Genomic DNA, 18202 nt, shown 5'->3' with positions numbered 1-18202 from the left:
TTTGTGCTCTCAGTGAATGGAAACCTTCATAGTATTTCCAGAGGATCAGGGAACCCCAACGATTAGGAGAACGGGGGCCCTGAGTCTCCTGTGTGGGGAAAGTATGACCACTAAATACACTAGTATGGCACAGAAGGGAGCGGTTACACGGGCACTACTACCCCAATCACTAAGGGCGCTCGGGGACCCCGAGATCAGATGACCCGACACTGGAGTGCACTCTATGGTGAAAAACCCCTTTAATATCCAGCCCTAAACACAGCTGAAGGTTTGTTACAATGCATCCATTTAGACCTCCATGTAGTGCGGTGTTCACACTAGCACCGCTGTCTGCCCTTTGGGTTTCCATCCTTATAATGGATAAACTGCATAGGGAACGTTTTGTCGTCTGTAATTCATGTGAATGGTGTCCGTGTGCGGCCTCTCCGCAGGGAAACAGTTTTGTTTTTATTTTTTCCACGGACATGCAGAAAAATAAAAAAATCAGTTTCATGGCCGCACTCGGACACTGGCGGTTTGCTTTAAAATCCCATTCCCATGAATGACAGACGACAAGACGTCCCCTATGCAGTTTATCCGGGGATAAGGATGCTAGTGTGAACGCCCCCAAACCAGCCGCTGGACCAATTGCTGGCAGATTAGATTGTAACGACCCCTCAGCTGTGTGTTTTCCATTCACTGACAGTGAGCAGAGATTTTGTATTTCCAGCTGCCTGGACCCCTCGCCCTGCCCGCCGCCGCCTTCCCCTGTGTTTCCTGCGCTTCTTTCCTTTCCTGGATCCTGTGTTGTTGGATTAAAGGTGTGAACGGGACGACAATATGGCGGCCTGTGCATCCCAGTTTACATATTGCGCGGTGGTTTTTGTACTTTGGAGATTGATGGTCTTGTATCGCTTACGGCGGCCGGCTGGATTTACTGCAGATTATTTTTTTTAATATATTTTGTCAGATTTTAGTTGGTTTTTGAGCCCTCTGACTACATACAGATCCATAAGCCGTAATAAAGAGGTGGGTTTGTACGTGACTGCCTGCTGGTGTCTTGCTCTCTGGGTTTGGGGGGCCATGTGAGCTTTAGGGGGGGTCCCCCTGCTAACCTTACAGGATTGAAGAGAAGTTTCCAGAGGCCGCGTCCTCCTCGATGTACTGTCTCTGCCACTCACAACATAGCTGCACTACAAGAACTAGAAAGCTAATGACTGGAGACATCTGACATCATGTCCTCTCCCCTATGTAAGTGATGTGGGGAGAAGGGGCTCAGCGGGTCCCTACAGTTACTCTTCAATTACCTTCAAACACAGGCCACGGCTTAGCTGACCCCACACACACACACTCTTGGGGTGGAGGACCAGGGCTTAGCTGCCCTTCCCCCACTCTCGGAGCGGAGGGCCTGGGCTTAGCTCCCCCCCCCCCACACTCTCGGAGCGGAGGGCCGGGGCTTAGCGTCCCTCTTCGGCTATATCAAGTCCAAGAAACAATCCCCCCAAAAAATGACAGAAGTTGTTTTTATTTCATGTAACTGTTCGTTTTCTTGGCACCTCCTGCGAGGCCTCGGGTAAGTTCAGTGTAAGACTCCAGTTACACTAATAAGAATAGCGGTTATGTATACAGCACTATGGGGGGGGTATAGCCCCGCCATTAGGACACAGTCTATACCCCCTCACAGGCCAGGCTAGGCCTAGTGTCGTAGGACGCAGACTCCACCTGACTCAGGTCTGCCTTGCATGGTTGTTATTTCTTCTCTTTCAGGTGGTGGTGGTGGGGGGGTCTTCAGCGAGTACACCTTACTAACCACACTAGTTGTGCCCCCCTAGTTCTACTAGTTCTACAAGCACCTCTCTGGTCACCCAGTACCCACTCTCTGCTTGCTGTATTGGCGGCCGGATTATCCGATGACCCTACTCCCATGTGCAAGGTCCACGGAGGGGGTGACCCTGTGATGCCTGAAGACACCAGACCGGTGAGTTTTCCCACTTCTCCAATACCCCCTTCCCGTGGCTCTCCTATGCTGACTGCAGTATTTTTTTTTTTTCTGGGTTCCTTCCCCCACCCTCTAATGCTAAAGGGGTTATTCCTTTTAGGCAGGTCTTCTTTATGTGGATGAGTCTTGTGTTTTTGGCGCCCCAGGGTCTTGTTTTCTCTGTCCCGAGTGGCTATCTGTGTGTGTGGGGTACTTTCCTCAGGCCCCACTGGAGCTTACGTTTTCCTTTGCCACTGGCGGTGTTGCATTGCTGTTCACGATTTTACTTGAGGCCCAGGCTTTGAAGGAGACTAGGCCATAACTAAGCCCGCCCCTTCCCCAGGCTTTCCTGCGTTCCGGGCTCCTCCTAGCCCTTCCCTTTGGCCAGGGGGCTTTCCCCTCTAGCCCCTCAGCGGGGGAAGGGCTTTATGTCTCCTCAGAGGTTTTTCTTTTTCACACATTGTGTTTTTCCTGTCCTGGACTCCTCTCATCCTCTTTGCACAGAGAAGGATCCCCAGGTATTGTGTCTCGCAGGGCAGCCTTCCTGCAGCAGTCGGCGAGGGGCCACCCTTTCCAGTGGGCTGGTTGGCTATCCTTCTGGGTTCCCCCTTTTTTCCCTGGGCCCTCTCTGCTATCTCTCCCAGTGAAGGGCCAACTTGCCTCTTGGCTTCCTCCAAGTGCTGCCATGTTTTAAGTGTGCTTGAGCCTTTCTGCTCTCTGCCATTCATCTCAGCCAGTCCCGGAGCCTCCCGACCCTTCTCTGCCTCATCCGCAGTGGCGTAGCAGCAGAGGCAGCTGCTACAGGGCCCAGGCCCCCGACCCAGTAAGCTTCAGTAAGGCCGTGACATTGGCCTTGGTGTATCACCCGGTTTCCTTCACATTGTCACCCGAGGGCCCCACAATGGCGGCTTCTATCACATGACTGCTCAGTGGTTCTGTGACTTGTATTCGCAGTCGCCGCATCCTCGGGGTTACTTGGCAGTGCAGGAGTTGCAGGGTAAAATGGTGATCTTTGGCTGTAATATAAGTCACCGTACACATGGTGTTCACTGCGCATTATATACAGCTAGGAAAAGCCTCTATATCATAGGAATCAATGAGCTGCCCCTCCCCCACATCATGGCCTTAATAACAAGACCTCGTCTGTTTCTGGGTGACGAAAAATGGCCAAATTAGTCTGTGTCTGAGGCCATTTTACATCCATCCATTTGTATGTTCTCGATGGTTGACAGTCACCTGTTTGCATCTACAGTATATTGGACCATTAACACAATAGGACGGACCCATCTGAGCTATATAACGGCCATGATGGCCTGGTCTGCCCGAGACATAACGACAGGGTGACACTCAATGAGAGAGAAGCGACTCTGTATTGTGATGACTGAGCAGGCGATGTCACCGGTCCCATCCCCCAATGAGTGGGTTAGTATGAGCCCCCCAGGCCCATCCCCCGCGCTGCACAGTATATATATATATATATTTATATATTAGAACATATCTGGGTTCAGACGAATTAGAGGCTCATAGAAATCTGTGCAGAGATAACGGAGCGGAGAAGAGATTAGAGATTGGATTAGAGCAGCAGAGACTTGTGCACAGAGCGGGACGGTAAGAAGGATTTACAGGGATCAGACCTGGACCAAGTGGATTTACCCTCAGCTGTCCCCACCAGGGGCGAAAGTCTCCCTCTATATTACACCCTGTTCACACTACTGCTCAGGTTTCTTTTGGGTCCACTTAAAACACAGATACACAAGGAAATCTGCAGATCAATGAATATATACAGGAGGCCACATCATCAGATATTACTGACATATAAAGCTCCTCCTGCTCTATACCCTATAAATAGGGCACTATATACAATCTGCTCTATAACCTGTAGATAGGACACTATATACAATCTGCTCTATAACCTGTAGGTAGGACACTATATACAATCTGCTCTATAACCTGTAGATAGGACACTATATACAATCTGCTCTATAACCTGTAGGTAGGACACTATATACAATCTGCTCTATAACCTGTAGGTAGGACACTATATACAATCTGCTCCTCTATAACCTGTAGATAGGACACTATATACAATCTGCTCTATAACCTGTAGGTAGGACACTATATACAATCTGCTCCTCTATAACCTGTAGATAGGACACTATATACAATCTGCTCTATAACCTGTAGATAGGACACTATATACAATCTGCTCTATAACCTGTAGATAGGACACTATATACAATCTACTCCTCTATAACCTGTAGATAGGACACTATATACAATCTGCTCCTCTATAACCTGTAGGTAGGACACTATATACAATCTGCTCCTCTATAACCTGTAGGTAGGACACTATATACAATCTGCTCTATAACCTGTAGATAGGACACTATATACAATCTGCTCCTCTATAACCTGTAGATAGGACACTGTATACAATCTGCTCCTCTATAACCTGTAGATAGGACACTATATACAATCTGGAGGTAGATCCTCAGGCATCTCATGTGGTCCAGTGTAGGGAACTTTTCTTCGTCAGCAGAGGAAGGAGATGGAAAATGCTGGTAAGGTGATCAGCTGGTTTATATTTGTGGTGGAAGGAATTTTGGGTCTGAAGCCTGGAAGGAACCTAAGCTGAACACGATCCGGAAGGAGGAGGTATATGGCTTCTCCGAAGACAGAGCTTGTAGCTCACTGACCCTTTTGGCTGATGTTATAGCCAGAAGAACTGCTGTTTTGTAGGTCAGGAACTTTAGTTCGACTTCTTCCAGAGGCTCAAAAGGCTTTGTGAGTAGAGCTGAAAGGACCGTATTGAGGTCCCACTGGTGGACAGGTGTGGTAACCACAGGTCTCAGCCTACTTGCCCCTTTGATAACGGTGCTTACTAAAGGATCTTGAGACAAACGGCTCCCCTGATAGGCGGACAGAGCGGCTACAGCGAGCCTTCTGTCTAGTCCGTTCTGAAGAAAATCCAGGATCACCCTCACTGGGGGATCGGAGGAGTCCACTTCATACTCAAGACACCAGGCATTGAAGATGTTACCAATTCTTCTGTAGTTGTTATTAGTAGACCCAGCTATGGCGCTTGCGAGAGTCTTCTATTCCTTAATAGGGACTGGTCAACCTCCAGGCTGTCAGGTTGAGTCTCCTCAGATCCTGGCATCTCAGCTCTCCTTGGGTTACCAGGTCTGGGAGGGGGGGGGAAGCCTCCAGTATATGCCTTGACTCATCCACATGAGCTGGGCAAAGCAAGCCCTATTTGGCCAGAACGGGATTATGGCAATTCCCGGGGCTTGGTCCTGTCTTATTTTATCAATACCTTTGATATGATTGGAATTCGAGGGAAAATGTAGAACAGCCTGAACCTCCATGGGATGGACAGGGCATCCACTGCCAAGGGATTGTCCTCCTGGTACAGGGAGCAGAAGGTCCCTACCTTGGCGTTGAGTCAAGTTGCCATAAGATTGACCTCTGGGAGACCCCATCTCTGGAAGATCTGTTGAAATACATCTGGACTGAGAGACCATTCACTAGATACAGTGATACCCTGACTCGACTGATCCACTACTATGTTCAGGGAGCCTTTGATGTGATCAGCAGATAACTGGGTCAGATTCTTTTCTGCCCAGGAGAATATAAGCTTCGCCTCTCTCAGCAGGGCTGGAGATCTGGTGCCATCTCATATAGATTACAGTGGTCATGTTGTCTGAACAAACCTTCACTGCTTTGCCTCTGAGATCCTGAGCAAAGTGAAGAAGCGCCAGATAGACTGCTCTGAGCTCTTTGATATTGGATGTTCCCAACTCCGTTCTCCTCCAACGACCTTGCACAGTCTTGTCTTCCAGATGGGCTCCCCATCCCAGATGAGATGCATCTGTTGTCAACAACGTCTACACTGTCGGGACTGAGGACCTTCCATCTTTTAGGTGTATCCACCATCTGAGGGAAAGACGGGTAATGGGAGAAAAGCAGATCTTCTTGTGCAATCCCTGTGGAGAGCCATTCCAGGTTCTCAACACTTCTGTCTGAAGGGGACGCAAATGCCATAAAGCCCAAGGGACCGCCCTGGCCGAGGATGACATCAAGCCCAAGGGACCACCCTGGCCGAGGATGACATCAGGCCGAGGACTCTCATGGCGGTGCGGATGGTAACTCGCCAGGTCCGAAATAGGAAGCAGGCGGCAGCCTCTATTCTCAACCTCCTTGGGCTGGAAAGGAAGATCTGCATCAACTCTGAATCCACAATGAAACCCAGGAACTTCTTCCAGGTAGCTGGCACGATCTCTGATTTCTCCCTATTGACTATCCAACCTAACTTCTGTAGGAGGTTGATAGTTATCTGGAGATGATGTTGGAGGATTGCGCCACAAACACAACAGAGGGCCCATAGCAAAAAGTATCAGTGCTTTTAGTTTGCACTAAACACAGAGGAAAGTTGGAGAGGACTCAGCTTACCTTACCGGGCAGTGAATGAGCTGTTTACACAGCTGAACAATCAGACACCTGCAGAACAGGTAAGACAAAACCTAAATCTCTCTCTCAGAGAGAAAGAAAAAGAAAGATTATGAATGATAATCTGTTTTCCCTTAGCCCAAACAGCAGCACAAGGCTCCCTCCCTAGGAGGTACTGTTTGTATATTTTATGTGTGCATAAAAGTTTATACTGTACTTATACTTGCTACTAACACAAGGGAGGAGCAGGTCTTCCGACCTCTTATAGGGGCCAAAAGCTGTTAGGTAATTAAAAACTCCACCTGTGCTAACAGCTCATAGGGGCAGGAATACCCCAGTTGTGCTGCTGTTTGGGCTAAGGGAAAACAGATTATCATTCATAATCTTTCTTTCCCCCTACGCCCAACAGCAGCACAACTGGGGATTTAGCAAGTATTATTTCCCCTAGGGTGGGCCATCTTGGCAAGCTGATGCCAAAACAGAGTGTCCAAAGGTAGTTGACTCTGTCATACGCCAGTCCAGTCTGTAGTGCTTGGCAAAAGTCAGCTGTGAGCTCCATGAAGCCGCGGCACATATCTTTCCTTAGAAAGACACCGTGTCTCTGCCCATGATGTTGCTACTGCACGGGTGGTATGGGCACAGATAAATTCTGGAACAGGAAGCCCCTGAGCCCGTAGGGAACAACTGATGGCTCCCTGATCCATCTTGACAGGGTGGTCTTTAATGGTTTAGAGCAGGGGTCCTCAAACTTTTTAAACAGTGGGCCGGAGGCAGAGCAGGTCGCACAGACATCGGGAGCGGTGCCCTCCAATAGGTAAAGTGAAGTGCGCTCCATGGCCTGGCCCGAGCTCCCCAGGAGCTTCATTATAAATGCACGCCTGCCGGTGTTGTCGGCAGGGCCAGACAGAAGTGCTTCGAGGGCCGCATGTGGCCCTCGGGCCACAGTTTGAGGACCCCTGGTTTAGAGCCTCTATTGTGGCCAAACACATTGACCAGAAGATTCTCCGATCTCCAGATTTGGTGCTGTACGGTCTAGGTAAATACATAAAGTCCTTACCAGATCCAACGTGTGAAACCTCTTCTCCTGCTCGGAAGCAGGGGAGGGAAAGAAAGCCGGCAAAACGAATACCTGGTTAGTATTTTGACGGGTTGGTACCTTTGGCAAGAATTCTGGGATAAAACCTCATCTGAACTCTGTCTTGAAAGAAGGTAGTAAAAGGTTCAGCGGCCGATAAGGCCTGTAACTCGCTAACTCTCTTGGCGGAAGTTATTGCCAACAGGAAAGCCACTTTGTATGATAGGTACTTCCAGTCCACTTCAGGTAAAGGTTCGAAAGGGGGGGAGCAGAGGCCTTGTAGAACCGCAGCCAGGTCCCAGCTGGGGACAGGGGGATGCACCTGGGGGCAGAGCCTGGCAGCCCCCCTTAGGAACTGCTTGACTAGAGGATCTAGTGCCAGACGTGTCTCCAGGAGAGCAGATAGAGCTGAGACTTGGACTTTCAGGGTAGACACTGCTAACCCTCTCTCCAGGCCATTCTGTAGGAACTCCAGAACTGAGTTTCTATCCGGATCGCGTTGATTTCTCGCACACCAATCCTGGAATATGCGGGCGATTCTACTGTAGCTCTGATTAGTTGACTCTGCTCTTGAATGAGCGAAGGTACTTAGCACTCCCTGGGACAATCCTCTGTCTGAGCGTATGGCGCAGTTAACCTCCAGGCAGTGAGGTTGAATTTGTCTAGGCCCTGGCACGGCCGACTGTTCAGTGACACCAGATCTTGTACTGGTGGAAGCCTCCAGTAGTTCCCCCGGCTCATTAGGATGAGGTCGGTGAACCATGCCCTTTTCGGCCAGAACGGCATGATCACTATTGCCGAAGTCTGGTCCTGCCTGAGTTTCGCCAATACCTTCGGAATCATTGGAATGGGAGGGAAAACGTATGCCAGCTTGAACCTCCATGGTATTGACAGGGCATCCACCGCCAAAGGGTTGTCTTCCCGGTACAGGGAGCAAAATCTTTCTACTTTGGCGTTGTATCGGGTGGCTATCAGATCCACCTCGGGAGACCCCATATCGTGGTAAGGTAGTGGAAGATTTCCTGATGAAAGGACCATTCGCCTGTGACTGTCAGGCCTCTGCTGAGTCGATCCGCCAGGATGTTCAGACGACCTTGGATGTGTACCACAGTCAGCTGGGAGAGGTTCTGTTCTGTCCAGGAGAAGATTCGGTTGATGACTTGTAGAAGCGAGGGAGACCTGATCCCTCCCTGCTTGTTGATGTAGTGGACTGTCGTCAGGTTGTCCGACCTCACCTTGACCGCTGTCCCCCGCAGAACTGGAGCAAACGCTAGAAAAGCCCGATGAACTGCCGTAAGCGCGCGCCAATTGGATGAGTGCGCCCTCTCCTGCTGACTCCACGTACCTTGTACCGGGGTCTCCCCCAGATGAGCTCCCCAGCCTGTGAGGGAGGCATCTGTAGTCAACAGGGTCCATACGGGCTGGACCGAGGACTTCCCATCTCGCAGATGGGTCCACCAGGGCAGGGTTTGCCGGGTGCTGATGGTTAACTGGATAGGCTTCTGAAGTCCTGAAGGATTGTGGTTCCAGACTCTCAAGATCTTGTTCTGCAGCGGGCGCATGTGCCATAGGGCCCAGGGGACTGCTTCTATAGTGGCGGACATCAATCCTAGGACCTTCATGGCCGTCCTGATGGTGACCCTCCGGGTAGTGGCTAGATGATGAACCACTCGAGCAATCTTTCCCTTGCGAGAGGAGGGTAGCGAGATCGTCATGCTGCGAGAGTCTAGAATGAATCCCAGGAACTGAATTCGTGTCGCTGGCACCACCACCGATTTTTGCCAGTTTATCAGCCACCCCAACTTGGTTAACAGAGCTACTACGGTCTGCACCTGTGTGGTAAGAACCTCCTTTGAATGAGCCTTCAGAAGTCAGTCGTCCAGATAAGGGACTATAAATATGCCTTGAAAGCGCAGGGCGGGCAGCGACTGGAGCTATTACCTTGGTGAAGGTGTGGGGGGCTGAGGTAATGCCGAACGGGAGGGCTGCGAACTGAAAGTGCGCCTCTTTCCCTTCTATGTACATGGCAATCCTTAGGAATTTCCGGTGCGCTGGAAATATGGGTACATGGAGATAGGCATCCTTCAGGTCCAGGGTGACGAAGTGATCTCCGGGCTGTAGGAATGGCAGCACCGACCTAATGGTTTCCATGCAGAAGCGCACCTTGTGGATAAACTGATTCAGGTATCTGAGATCAATGATCATACGCCACTCGCCTGATGTCTTGGGGACCAAGAAGACTGGGGAGTAGACGCCCTTGCCTTGCTCTGCGCAAGTCAGTATAGCCCAGGGGTCCCGAGTCTGCTGGCACCAGGCAGCCACATAGTAGAAAAGACGACCGCCCACTACAGGGGGGGGGGGGGAGAGAGGGAAGGGAGGGGGAAGAGGGAAGGGAGGGGGCAGAGGGGATTCTCAGAAGGAGACCTGCTTACGGTCGCTAGAGGCGCCCCTTCCTCTGCCGCCATGCCTCCGTCCTCTGGACCCTCTTCTTGCGGAACCCTGCCCCCGAAAGGAGGATCTTCGTCCCTCTAAGGGCTGTGGGAGGTTTTTCCCCTTGGAGTCGGCCAGGCCCTCCATGATCCGGTCGAGCTCTTTCCCAAACAACCGCCCAGGCTCAAAGGGGAGGCTGCAGAGGCTGCTCTTGGAGGTGATGTCAGCCCTCCATGGTTTCAACCACAAGGGCCGTCGGGCAGCAGTCAAAAGTGCCATCGCCCTGGAGGCTATCCTCGTCTGGAAGCGGGTGGCCTCTGCCAGGTGGTCCGCCAGCAAGGAGATATCTGCCATAGTATCCAGGAGGTCATCCCGATGGACTCCGGAATCAATGTCCCTTGATAGGGATGACAACTCAGCCCGAAGGCCCAAAGCCACTTCATTGGCCGAGATGCCTAAGGAGGCCTGGGCGGAGGAGGCTGTATAGATACGCCTCAGAGAACTCTCGACCCGACGATCCATTGGGTCTCTTAAACTTGACCCGTCTTCCGTGGGCAGCACAGTACGCCTAGACAATTTGGCCACTGTGACATCCACCTTCGGGGGTGTCCCCATGCCTTCAGATGGGCCTCCGCCACGGGAAACAGCGTCTTGAAACGCCTGGAAGGGATGAATGGTTTATCCGGGCGCCTCCACTCCCCTTCCATCACGCGGGCCAAGTCTGGGCTGGGTCTGAAGGTCTTGGTTTTGCGGCTTGGACCTTCACCGGCGTAGTGGTCTTTTATCTTTAGTGTTTTAAACACTCTAGAGATCTCTAGGGGGAAGATCTCTTTCTCTCCTTCCTCAGAGTCGTCCTCCGAAGACTCCACGTCTCTAATCTGCAAACTTTCCAACGGCGGTAGCGACAGCTCACATGGTTCCAGGCGCGGTCTTTTCACTAGGTGGGAAACCGTATCTTCCACCCGCTTCATGGAATCCTGGACAAACCCCTTCACCCAGGAGACCATTTCGCGCATGGGGGTCACATCAGATGAAGGAACTCTACACCCTTGGCAAAAATCGATACTGTGAAGGGGCCACACAGTGGCTCAGTGGTTAGCACTGCAGCCTTGCAGCGCTGGAGTCCTGGTGTTCAAATCCTGCCAAGGGCAAAACACCATCTGCAAGGAGTTTGTATGTTCTCCCCGTGTTTGCATGGATTTCCATCCCATACTTCAAAGACATACTGATAGGGAAAAATGTACATTGTGAGCTCTATGTGGGGCTCACAATCTACATTTAAAAAAAAAAAAAAAAAAAAAAATAAAAATCGATACTGTGAGTCATCCGGTAATGGAATCCTACACTTGGCGCATGCTAGGTGCTTTCTTTTGCTCGTGGCCTTCCTTCGAGGCGGCAAAACGGAGGAAGACGAGGACGACATCCTGGGAAAAGAACAAACACCCCTCACAAACTGCTTTAACAGGCAGAGCCCCCCTCCCCCTCCATCAAACCTTTCAAATCCGTAGAAGTCAGACTGCACTTCACGCAATGTACAGCAAGGCAAAGCTTACTGAGTTGCTTGCAACCGGAGCGGCCAGCAAAGAATGAATGGTGGAGGGGGGAACTTATAGGAGCTGGGGGAGGGGCTTACAGCGGGACCACCCACTGACAAACCTACACTGTGACAGCCTGGGGGCCCTTCCCCTATCTTTCCAGGGGGGAACAAACAATAAAATCCCCTAGATTCTTAATATAATCTCCCAGGGGGACGCTATAGCCGGCGGACCTGGGGAACCTGAGAAAGGTTCCCAGGCAAAAAGGTTCCCCCTCCTCCTACCACCGAGCACCCGGTGGGGAGGAGACGCGGCCACCGAAGCTGGCGCCGCAAGAGACAAAGAAGGGGGGGAGAGGAAAGCTGTCAACCTCCCCCCCACCCCCACCCAAGGAGAGGGAGCCCCCCTGACACACTGAAGGGGGGAGAGGGGAAGACCCTGCTCCCCCCTGACCACCTGTCCTGTCCCACAGGACAGAATAAAACACAAGGGAGGAGCAGGTCTTCCGGCCTCTTATAGGGGTCAAAAGCTGTTAGGTAATTAAATATTCCACCTGTCCTAACAGCTCATAGGGGCAGGAATACCCCAGTTGTGCTGCTGTTGGGCATAGGGGGAAAAGGGAAAGAAGAAAGGGTTAACAGACACCTTCTTCCAACTCCTACAGGAGGCCACAGGCCTCCTCACCACCTGTCCGGTCACACAGGACAGAAAAAAACACGTAGGGGGGAAGTCCTTGTGCCTTCTTATAGGGCAAGCCATGATTAATTAATTGGCTAATTAAAATTCTGCCTGTCCTACCAGCACACGGGGCAGAAATACCCCATACTGTGCCGCTGGTGGGATGACAGGGAACCTGTAGATAGGACACTATATACAATCTGCTCTATAACCTGTAGATAGGACACTATATACAATCTGCTCTATAACCTGTAGATAGGACACTATATACAATCTGCTCCTCTATAACCTGTAGATAGGACACTATATACAATCTGCTCCTCTATATCCTGTAGATAGGACACTATATACAATCTGCTCTATAACCTGTAGATAGGACACTATATACAATCTGCTCTATAACCTGTAGATAGGACACTATATACAATCTGCTCCTCTATAACCTGTAGATAGGACACTATATACAATCTGCTCCTCTATAACCTGTAGATAGGACACTATATACAATCTGCTCCTCTATAACCTGTAGATAGGACACTATATACAATCTGCTCCTCTATAACCTGTAGATAGGACACTATATACAATCTGCTCCTCTATAACCTATAGATAGGACACTATATACAATCTGCTCCTCTATAACCTGTAGATAGGACACTATATACAATCTGCTCCTCTATAACCTGTAGATAGGACACTATATACAATCTGCTCCTCTATAACCTGTAGGTAGGACACTATATACAATCTGCTCTATAACCTGTAGATAGGACACTATATACAATCTGCTCCTCTATAACCTGTAGATAGGACACTATATACAATCTGCTCCTCTATAACCTGTAGATAGGACACTATATACAATCTGCTCCTCTATAACCTGTAGATAGGACACTATATACAATCTGCTCCTCTATAACCTATAGATAGGACACTATATACAATCTGCTCCTCTATAACCTATAGATAGGACACTATATACTGTACAATCCGCTCTATCATCCTATTAATATTATAAATGTGAAAGTTTGTGAGTTTGGATGTTTGCATGTTCGGATGTTTGTTCCTCAATCACGGAAAAACCGCTCCACCGATTTGGCTGAAATTTTCCACAAACATAGTTAATACATCCGATTAAATAATAGGCTACTTTTCGTCACAATAGCGCACATACGTTTGTGCCAGGACCCCCACAAAACCCAAACTCACACCACCATCTCTGCAATCTCACACACTTTGGACCATAGCAAGCCACAAAATTCATATTGTCCTCTGCAGCCTCGCCCCTAACCCCACACAATCACATATACATATACTTTACCACTTTGCCCCTCACCTTAACGATACTCCAGGAGGCTCTCTTTAACGCTCCGGAGCAGCCATGTTTGCCGACCCCCACCGCTCTGACAATCCGCGACACCCCCCACCCATGTCAATACCCCTAGGCGGTCTAATAAATGCAAAAAAAAAGTTTAAAAAAAGTTAAAAAAAAATATAAAAAAATAAATAAAAAGGATTAAAAATTCAAATCACCCCCTTTCCCTAGAACACATATAAAAGTAGTTAAAAACTGTGAAACACATACATGTTAGGTATCCCCACGTCCGAATTCGCCCGCTCTACAAAGCTGCACAAATATTTTTCCTGTTCGGTAAACTCCGTAACGGGAAAAATGGTCAAAAGTGCCAAACCGCCGTTTTTTCACTGTTTTGATTCTGATAAAAATTTGAATAAAAAGTGATCAAAGCAATAACATTTCCCGAAAATGGTAGAACTACAAAGTACACCTGGTCCCGCAAAAAAAGACGCCCTATACATCCCCGTACACACACGTATAAAAAAGTTACGGCTGTCGGAATATGGCGACTTTTCAAAAAATAATTTTTTAACACAGTTTTGGATTTTTTTTAAGGGGTCAAAATGTAAATAAAACCATATAAATTTAGTATCCCCGGCATCGTAACGAAACACAGAATACAGGGGACATGTCATTTTGGTTGCATAGTGAACGCTGTAAAACCAAAGCCCGTAAGAAAGTCGCAGAAATGCATTTTTTCTTCAAATCCACCCCATTCTGAGTTTTTTCCCTGCTTCCCAGTACATTATATAGAATAAATAATGGTGGCATCATGAAGAAAAATTTGTCCCAGGAAAAATTAAGACCTCATATGGCTCTGGGAGCGGAGAAATAAAAAAGTTATGGGGTTTAGAAGGAGGGGAGTCAAAAACGAAAATCAAAAAATGCCATCGGCGGGAAAGGGTTAACTTCAAATACTTCTGTCCCAAAGTCACTATGTAAAGTTTCTCCCAACACCGTATATATAGCAGCTCTAATACAAAATAACTTCAACACAAAAGTCTCACGTATTCTCTGAATTACAGAAAAAACAAGATACAAAGTTACATTTCATATCCCATACCTTATACACAGTACGAAAACCTTACCCGCGCCTGTATATACCCACTGCTACAATCACCGCAGACGAAGTCGCGGGTACCAGCTAGTCTATTATATATTTGCCCCTATTCTATAGGTCTCAGAAGATAGAACATGGATACTATATTGTGTATTGTGTTCGCTGTCACTTTCTCTGATGCGTCTTCGTGTTTTGTTCCTTTTATCTTCTCGGATGAGATTTGTGAGGTTGTCGTCTGGTTTTCTGCACAATCCGCTCGGGCTCGGTAATCTGCGCTATCATGGAGCGATTGTGTCACTGACCTGATAATCTGCTCAGGGTCGGGGTCGGGTCCTTATTGGGTCACTCTGGTTTGCTATATGTTACGTTCATCCTTCTTAGGCAGATAAGTGACAAACAATATGGCTACTTTATGGTTTAGCTGATAACAGGGAACAATGGCTGCCTATGTCTCACTTCAGATTGTGGAAGGTTTCATGTGTGAGACTTGTCTGTGCAGGGCCGGCCGCTGCCCGATGGGACTTCTCCATCATCTCTTACACAGGTTCCGGAGTCCGGTTGGTTATTTGGGGTCTGTGGCGTCTTCTGAACACCTGTCAGTGCGGGAAACGTCCACAAATCAGCAGAGACCAGGAGGGAGCTGGAGCGGAGGTTATTACAAAGATTATTCCTCGCTGTGGTCTAATCCGTGTCTTTATAAGAAGGTTTATGTGACCTTCCAGCGCAGCGGCTCAGGAGCGATGACGGCGGCTCGGCCACAACATTCTGCTCCAAGCCAAACAGGGACGCCAACTGCGTAGCCCATGGGACCGCCGCGGGGGCTGCTCGTGGTCCTGCCGCTCCTCGCCGTCCTCATCTCGGTGGGTGAGTAAGGGGTTAAGCTGTTATCTATGGAGGTGACCGTGCAATGCTGAATGAGCGGGGAGCGATGTGAAGGCCATTACCGAAAAATTGTCCTTCCAGTCGCCATTTACAAGCTACTATCCCACTCTTACCCATCTCAGTACTGTCCGGACTGGTGATAGTGGGGGTAGGTTTAGGGTAGACTCCCCACTACACTCGGCACTCTGCTATATAGAGGATACGGGAACATCTGCCCCTTATAGATGCCATAGGTGAGTGTCCAGACTGCAGTGTATGAAGATTCCTCTCTGTATAATCTACTTATAACGTCTCTCTGTGCCCGGGAAAAGGAATATTCTCTTCTACAAGCTGCCGGATTGTCCTGCGGTGGCCGAGGGTTTGTCGCCGTCCAGTCCAGATAATATTATGTGAATAATAAAGCCTGGACCAGAGACTGAAACATCAGGAGGGGCCCGGGGCCCGAGGAGCACAGAGGGGTCTGGAGGGGACATAGGAGCCTGGACAGAGACAGAGGGGTCTGGAGGGGACAGAGGGGTCTGGAGGGGACACAGGAGTCTGGACAGAGACAGAGGGGTCTGGAGGGGACAGAGGGGTCTGAAGGGGACATAGGAGCCTGGACAGGGACAGAGGGGTCTGGAGGGGACACAGGAGTCTGGAGGGGACATAGGAGCCTGGACAGGAACAGAGGGGTCTGGAGGGGACATAGGAGTCTAGATAGGGGCAGAGGGGTCTGGAGGGGACACAGGAGTCTGGACAGGGACAGAGGGGTCTGGAGGGGACATAGGAGCCTGGACAGAGACAGAGGGGTCTGGAGGGGACAGAGGGGTCTGGAGGGGACACAGGAGTCTGGACAGGGACAGAGGGGTCTGGAGGGGACATAGGAGCCTGGACAGAGACAGAGGGGTCTGGAGGGGACAGAGGGGTCTGGAGGGGACACAGGAGTCTGGACAGAGACAGAGGGGTCTGTAGGGGACATAGGAGCCTGGACAGGGACAGAGGGGCAGAGGGGACACAGGAGTCTGGACAGAGACAGAGGAGTCTGGAGGGGACATAGGAGCCTGGACAGGGACAGAGGGGTCTGGAGGGGACATAGGAGTCTAGATAGGGGCAGAGGGGTCTGGAGGGGACACAGGAGTCTGGACAGGGACAGAGGGGTCTGGAGGGGACATAGGAGCCTAGATAGGGGCAGAGGGGACACAGGAGTCTGAACAGAGACAGAGGGGTTTGTAGGGGACATAGGAGTCTAGACAGAGACAGAGGGGTCTGTAGGGGACATAGGAGCATGGACAGAGACAGAAGGGTCGGGTGGAGGACATGGGGTGTGGACAGGGACACAGGGGTGTGAAGGAAGGGTCAGAGTAGTCTTGAGGGGTATGGAAGTGGGGACAGAGGGGTCTGGAGGAAGGGGCAGATTCAGTACAAACCTGAAAGCTTTATGAAAATAGTTGATTACATTTGCTCAGCTCCGCCATCTTGTGGCCATATTCAGTATTGTAGCATTTTACATTTACACTTTTATTCTAGAGACCTTTGATCCTGAATCCAGTAATAAATTCTTTGTCACAATCCTGCAGTTCCATTTATAGCCACGGGAGGGGGCAGTAGGTCACAATGTATCTTCTTTGGCCATCGAATCAAATCAAATCGGTTTTATTGACACGTCTGAATAGATAAGCTAGTACAGTGTGTGTGTGTGTGTGTGTGTGTGTGTGTGTGTGTGTGTGGGTGTGGGTGTATAACAGTCCGTGGAGTCTCATCTTCCTCTTAGTTGGTGACCGCTATATGGGGAGGTGGGGCGGTTGTTTTGGGGTATAACAGTCCGTGGGGTCTCATCTTCCTCTTGTTTGGTGACAGCTGGACACGTATTGGGCAGCGATCTCCACAGTGGCCTCTTCTTCTCGTCTGCAGATGTGGGCAGAGAGTCTTTGGAAGTAGACGGCCCTCACAGCTGAGTATTTGGTGCAGTGTAGCAGGAAGTGTAACGTCTAGTGATGACATCTGTTACTGCACCTTGGCGTTATGAGCACTAGATGGCGCAGCCTGTGTTATGGCTACAGGAGCTCTCTGTATGGTATTCGCCATCTTGTGGTCATTCCTGGTACTGCGCTTTGTATTTGTGTAGCATTTCCCTCATATTTGATAAGTTTATAGTATTCAGGGTATTGATGGCGTAGACTGTAAGCTCTGAGGGGCAGGGATCTCTCCTATCCAATATGTTGGTGTTTATAGAAAGCTTATTATTTTATTCTGTTGGATTATTCCTTGTTAAACAGATTGTGCGCCATCTAGTGGCAATATTGTGTGTTCTACGTAAAGCTGTTGCACTTCTAACTATAGCCACAAGGTGGCGCCTGATACAGTCTCACAGCTCTGTACTGCCATCTTGTGGCCTTTCTTGGTTCTACCAAGTAGTAATTTTTTTCATTTTGGTTATTTAATCCCCAATTATTTCTTGTAAATCTGGTGGGATTTGCGGGGTCATGGTGGAGGCCGCTATGTGATTAGGGTGCGGGGGTGTAACAGCTCTTCCCTGTCGTCCTCAACAGCGGCACAATGTGGGGTATTTCTGCCCCTGTGTGCTGGTAGGACAGGCGGATATTTAATTAGCCAATCAAATGCGTGGCAGGCCCTATAAGAGGGCACAAGAACCTCCCCTCTGCGTGTTTTTTTCTGTCCTGTGTGGACAGAGGACAGGTGGGAGGACTTGTGTCCTCTTTGAGAAGCTCAGCAGGATCACTCACCTCCTGAGCGGTTGTTTTCTTCTTGTCACCTTCTGTGCCCTGCGGGGAGAAGGTGC

Source organism: Leptodactylus fuscus, chromosome 11, assembly GCF_031893055.1.
Source record: "Leptodactylus fuscus isolate aLepFus1 chromosome 11, aLepFus1.hap2, whole genome shotgun sequence".
In the NCBI taxonomy this organism is placed as follows: Eukaryota; Metazoa; Chordata; class Amphibia; order Anura; family Leptodactylidae; genus Leptodactylus; species Leptodactylus fuscus.
This window is presented reverse-complemented; position numbering follows the sequence as displayed.